We start from the raw sequence: 7,014 nt of genomic DNA on the forward strand, positions 1-7,014 counted from the left end.
AGTAACAATTACTTTCAGTAACCATGGATGGCACATAGTCGGTGCTTAATAAGTGTTTACTCACTAACTGACTGACTACTAAAACATCTAACATATATCTAACTACATCACTCCCCTACTCAAAATTTTCCTGGGTTCCTTAATGCCTAAAAGCTAAAAAACTCAGCTTCACATTGAAGACCTTTTCCAACTTGGTTCCCTCCTATCTTTTACTCATGGTTTATATTACCTCCCATCACATACTCTACCTTGCTGCCTAGTTGGCTTGCTAGCTTTTTCTCTCTTTTTTTTTTTCCATCTCTGTCCACTCCTATAGGCTTTCACTCAAGATTAAAATAAATTCTTTCCCCATTTCCAGATATTGAAATCCTCCTTTTTTTTTTTTTTTTTTTTTTTTTTTAGGCTCTGTTCAGGTACTGCCTCTTCTATAAAGCTTCACTGATCATTCCAGCTTTGAGCATATTGGCTAGATTTGTTCTTTGGTCCTTTAACATTCTATCTTGTATCACTGTTAAACTTGTATGTATCATATTTTACCTAGAGGAGTTTATGTTCCTTCAAAGCAGAGATTACTGTGTTTTTGTTTTGTATTATTGTATTATATTACAATCCACAGAATAAAGCTATGCATCCAGTATGCTTAATAAATGTTTGTTGGATTGAAGTGCACTTAAGAGATTAGTTGTAATTTTTAAAATTGTTTTTCAGTCATGTCTGACCTCATCTGGGGTTTTCTTGGCAGAGACCCTGGACTGATTTGGTATTTCTTTTTCTAACTTGTTTTATAAATGAGGAACTGAAGCAAACAGGATTAATTGACTTGCCCAGAGTCACTGAACAAGTATATGTTTGAGACCAGATTTAAGTTCATGAAGATGAATCTTCCTGACTTTAGGTCCTATACTCCATCCACTAAGCCATTTAACTGCCTCCTATTTAAGAGCTATAAAATAGCTAATAATCAAAGCAGATATAAGTCTGTCTCTTATATATTTTATTTCAGAAACATAATCAAAGATGATACCAATTGTTTCCAGAAAGAATGTATATCACATTTTCTGTTAATATGTTAAAACTACTTAACAAGCTTACATCATGTTGCACATGTGTAACACATAGCAATTTGTTTATGATAGGGGAAGTATGGAAGGGAAGAAAGAATTTGGAATTCAATATACAACTAAAAAATAAAATATTATATAAAAATATACATCGTGGTTAAATAACACGTGGGACAATGAAAATTGTCCTTATTTATTGACTTCCCTTCAACTATCATGAGGCAGTGTGGTACAATGGATAGAGAACTGCCTTCAGAGTCAGAAAGAATTGGGTAAGAATCCTACCCCTTGATACATATGAACTGAGTTATCCTGAGCAAATCACATATTCCTAATGTCCTGGAAAACTTTGTGAGATTCTGAGTTGTGGGGTAGGTATTGATCTGCATTGATATAGTTATCTTCCCCACCAGAAGTTTTCTACAGCAATAAAATCATAAGTTGACTCTCAACCTCTTTATCTTTCATATAATGCCATATTATTCAACCATTTTTTCCTCCTTCTCCCTTCCTCCTTTCCTGCACCTGATATATATTCTTTCTTTACTTTCAAGTTGAATTGATCATTGACAAGACTGAGTAAAAGCTACATATTCAGGCAAAAAGATTAAAAAAAAAAAGCCTAGATTAGATTGATGATTGCTAAAACAAAGTACCCCTTCTTGCTTTAACCTATAATCAGGACCAAGTTATCCTTAGCAAAAGCACTCCAGAATTAGAGGTAATGTAATAGTGCAAATTGTATCTTTCTGACGAACTGTATCTCAAAGATGTTTATATTATAATACTTTTTAAGGCATTCATCCCACTACATCTTGTGTCATTAAATATCTTAAGCAGAACATGCTTTCATAAGGAGAGAATTTAATAAGAAAAGTATAATAAAAATCAGATGAGTGTTTCAGCACAAAAGTCCAAGATATATTCAATTCCATGAAAATAACAAGATCTTGTTATCAATAGTTTCATGAGGGAAGTTGCAAAAAGAGGGTGTGGTCACTAGTGAATGACTAAATAATACTTTGCAGACATTTAAAAAGGGGCTTTGATATATTTTAAATGAAAGTTTATTTTCAGTTCAGCTGTGTCTGGTGCAACATTATAATTATGGGTCTCTGGACATTCCATTTCAAGCTATTTTTTTCCCCCACTGATTTTCCTCATGACTGTTTTCCTTTTTACAAAACAGAAATGGAATTAAAATGTATCCATTGAGAAGCCTTTCTAACATAGAGGAGCCAAAATATATTAAGTAATTTGAATTCATTTTACATTTAGGTTAAAAGACTAAAAATTACTCCACAATAATAGCCAATATTTTCCTAGTGCTTTGAGAATATATATATATATATATATATATATATATATATATATATATATATATATTATCTTGTGGGCTCTTCATAATAACCTTGTATGGTAGATACTATTATCTCCATTTTACAAATGATCCTCAGCAAGGAGGGTTTAATGATTTTGTGTAGAGTCTCATAGCTAGGAAAATAATGTCTAAGGTAGAGTTTGAACATAGGTCTTCTTCACTCCAACTTTGGTGCTTTATCCATTGCAGTAACTAGCTAATAAAATGCTCATATCTTTTACACATGTCAAATATATAGAGCCGAGGCTGAGCATATGTCAGGCACAGGTAGGTGGCCCAAATAAAAAGAGCTCTGGGTTTAGAATCAGGAAGACTCCTCTTCAGGAATTCAAATTTAGCCTCAAATACTTCCTATTTGTGTGATTCTGAGCAAAACACTTAATCCTTTTTGCCTTAGTTTCTCCTCTGTAAAATGAGCTGGAAAAGGAAATGGCACACCTCTCTAATACCTTTGCCAAGAAAACCCACAAAATGGGATTACAAAGAGACAGACATGACTGAACAATAATAATATATTATGGTGAGTCTTACATATAAACACATCTATTATCAGCTCCTATTGCTACACAAATTATGTTGCATGTGATATTGAGTATTCATGTGCCAGTCACCAGAGAGCCAAATAAAACCAATATTACTTATTACTAATATGGCATCATTAGTGACCCATTACATTGGGGCAGGTGGCTTTTGGAATGCCAGCTCTGGCTAATTAATAGTTCATGGAGGGTAGCATGAGTTTGATGAGGTCAGTGCATGTGAATTTCTGTTCTAGTCTACTGTTTCTTAACTACATGTATTTAGAAATCTCTCAGATTGTCTAACACTTGCATATTGCCTGGTACGTAGTGAATGCTTAATAAATGTTTATCAGTTGATTTTTGTTCAGTTTTATATTTTCAAAACTGAAAAAAATGATACTCTACCTTCTCCACTTACCTATAACAAAGTTGCGAAACATTTATATTTATAGTTAGTTTGTTGATTTCTTTCTGTGTGTGTACTCTGTTTCAAAAATATTTAAAAATTATTATTAATGTATTTTGCTATTTTATTAATTCATTTCTGAATATATCTTCCTTTCAGTGAATAACAAATATTTTAAAAGAATGAGGAAAAACGGCAAAAAATACTCACATCTAATGGTGTGTGTGTGTGTGTGTGTGTGTGTGTGTGTGCATCCATAGTCTCCTACTTCTGCCATGCAAGGGAGATGAATTTTCTCATCTTTTCTTTGAGATAAAAGTTAGTCACTATAGTGAGAAAATATTGTGTTTTGCTTACATCTATAATTTAAAAATACAACTTAAAAACCTTTAGTGACAACTTTAAATATCTTGATACAGAAAGAATTGACTCATTGATAGCTCTTTGTTTTGTGGGGGCAATCTGACTATTTACATAAATGCTCTGTGACTTACCTTATTTTCCTCAGTGCTAGTTCCTTCTACTGATTTTCTCCACTTGCCTATATGTTATTTATACATTATTGTTTGCATATTGCTTTTCCCATTACATCCAGAGCTCTTTAAGTGCAAGGACATTTTGTTTTATTTTTGGTTGGTTTTTTTTTTTTTTGGTAGCCTCAGGTCTTATCATGCTGCCTGGTACATAGCAGGCACTTGATAAATGTTTGTTGAGTGATTATAAAAGTAGACTTTTTCTTGACAAAATGAGATGTAACGTTCCTCTCTTTCATACTAAAGATTTTTCTCCATTGAAAATGAGTAAAAGGAAGATGATGATAATACTTGTTTTTCTGAACTTTGGGTAGTTAATTAAATCCTTTTGTAACAAGTTCTGAAAAAGTTTATCCTTTAAAAAATTCAGTCTAGAGATGATATCTTTGATTTTCAAGTATAATGAATCATTGAATTTCCATCTTCATCTCTTATGTAGCAAGTCCTCACTCACCTTCCTCATACCCTTTCCCTTTCAGTTCCTCTAGAACTAAAGTAACTTTTTTGGGGGCTGTATTTTAAAATCAGAACACACAAGTGCTATGTGAGGAGTAGGTAAGGGAACAGACTTCTTATTTCAGTTGTATGAGAAAATCCTGATTTGGAAGTTCCTTCCAATTACGCAAAACAGCCTTTGCTTTGAAACTCATAAATCTCAGAATTTAGTAACTTTTTAGGACACTAAGAAGTCAAATGATTTGCCTTAAGTCACTTAGCCTGTATCTGTGTCAAAGACAGAATTACTTCTTTCTAACTTTGAGGTCAGTTCTTATCCATTCTTCCACACTGTCTCTCCCTATTCTTAATGTTAAAAGTGAGCAAGTATTTAGATATAAAGATGAGACATCATAAACAAATTAGAAGAATGTAGATGAAATTACCTGTCAAATATATGGATTAGGGAAAAGTTCATGATTAAATAAGATTATAAGGGGTTCGAAGTTGACTATCCATTTTAAAATTAAAACGTTTTTACATAAACAAAACTAATGTTGCTAAAATTAAAAGAGAAACAGAAAACTGGAAAAACAATCTTTGTAGAAAGTTTCTCTAATAAATCTTATTTCTAAGATATACATGGAACTGATTCAAATTATAAGAATAAGAGCCATCCCAAAGTTATCAAAGTTATGAAGACAGTTTTGAGAAAAAGAAATCTAAACTATCAGTAGGTATGTATTAAAAAATATCTAAATCATTAATAATTGAAAAGATGTAAATTAAAATAATTCTGAGTTACTATCTTACACCAATCAAATTGACAAAGTTGGCAAAAAGGAAAATGAATAGACTGTGGAAAGATAGGTATAACTTTCTATTCTGGAGAGCAATGTGGAGCTACGCTATTAAAAGCTATTGAACTGTGAGTGCCATTTGATCCATCAATACTTTTGCTGGATCTACACCCCAAGAAGATCAGGGAAGAGAAAAAGGGCCCACATGTACAAAAGATATTTATAGTAGCTTTTTTTTCTTAGTGGTAAAGAATTGGAAACTTATGTGATTTCCATCCATTGGTGAATTTTTGAACAAATTATAGTATATAAATGTGGTGAAATACTATTGTGCTGAAAGAAATGATGAAGGGTATAGTGTCAAAGAAACCTAGGAAAACTTGCATGAACTGATGCAAAGAGAAAATGAACAGAACCAGAAGAACAGTATATATATATATATTTTTTTTCTTTATCTTTATATATATATATATATATAATATTTTAAAGACAAATAATTTCAAAAGATATAGGAATTCTGATTAGCATAGTGATAAATCCCAGTTACAAAGGACTCATGATGAAACATCCTATCAAAGTCTAGATGAAGATGTGATATGACTCCAAGGGTAAAATGGGTTTTTTTGGTTGTTATTTGTAACTAATATAGGAATTTGTTTTTCTCAACCACACATTTTTGTAATGGGTTTTGTTTTTCTTTCTCAATGGATCAAGGAAAGGAGGAGGGGAGAGGGAGAGAATTCAGAGCTAAAAATAAAATGAAATTAAAATTTTAAAAATGTAAACAAGTTAAACAATTTGATTTTTCTTTCCTCATTCCCTCCCTTCCCCAACCAAAAACAAAAACAAAAACAAAAAACTCATATATTTCTCAAATTGACCACACAATTATTTAATTATTTGATTTTGAGACTTATTATTTTTCTCTTCTTTCTTTTTTTTCTTCTTCTTCTTCTACTTCCTTCTCCTCCTTTCCCACTGCCACATGTTAGATATTTTGGAATTTGGGGCTAGGTTAAAGAAAAATTATTTGCTTAATTTATTTTTTTTCTCAAAAACCTGGGACAATTTATTTTTGTCGTGTGCAGTTTTAATTTATGATTAATTGAAATATAGCTCTCTGAAAAAAATTTTTTTAAAGCTTATGTGGGACATTAAACCTTATCCAAATTAAAATGGGAGATTCTCAAGGTAAAAAGCAGGGGGAAGAAGGAAGGGAGGTTTTATTATAATCTCACTAAAAGGGCAACTCCCAACAGACAAGGTGTCAGTAAAGGAGTGCAAAGTGCAAATTGCAAAACACAGGATTAAACAGATTCTAAATGCAGAAGCCCTCCCCTTCCCCCACAATCTCTTCTCCCATTGTTTGGGGAAGTTCAGGCTAATACTCTAAAGACAGAAATCTATTCCAGAAACAAAAGAATACTAGTAAATAACAAATGCTTAATTTAAATTTTCCTAGAGAACTGCTATACAAGCAGATAATCTTGGATAAGAGAATTCTGTTATCTGAATTCCCAAAGCCATCATCACCTTTAAAAGAAGTACTTAAATGCTAATTAAGAAATGGGGGCGTGGCAGGATGGGAAACATTCCTCCAAGACAATTGAACACCTGCAGCTTTTTAGCTCTACCTCAACTTGTTATGGCAAAGTCTCAAGTCACAATGGGCATAGTTCAAGGCTACATTCCCATGATAGGTCTTCACTCAGTTTATCCCATTCAAGCTCTTTTTGTTTCAAATAGAACTACTTGATCAACCTGTCAAGCCAATCTCGAAGATTTCACTGAATGACCAATAATAGCACCCACACCCTTCATACCTTTTGTAGTTTTAATCACTGAATGGATGAGGTTTGAGTCAAACCTATTAAACC

Source organism: Sarcophilus harrisii, chromosome 4 (genome assembly GCF_902635505.1).
Source record: "Sarcophilus harrisii chromosome 4, mSarHar1.11, whole genome shotgun sequence".
Lineage (NCBI taxonomy): Eukaryota > Metazoa > Chordata > Mammalia > Dasyuromorphia > Dasyuridae > Sarcophilus > Sarcophilus harrisii.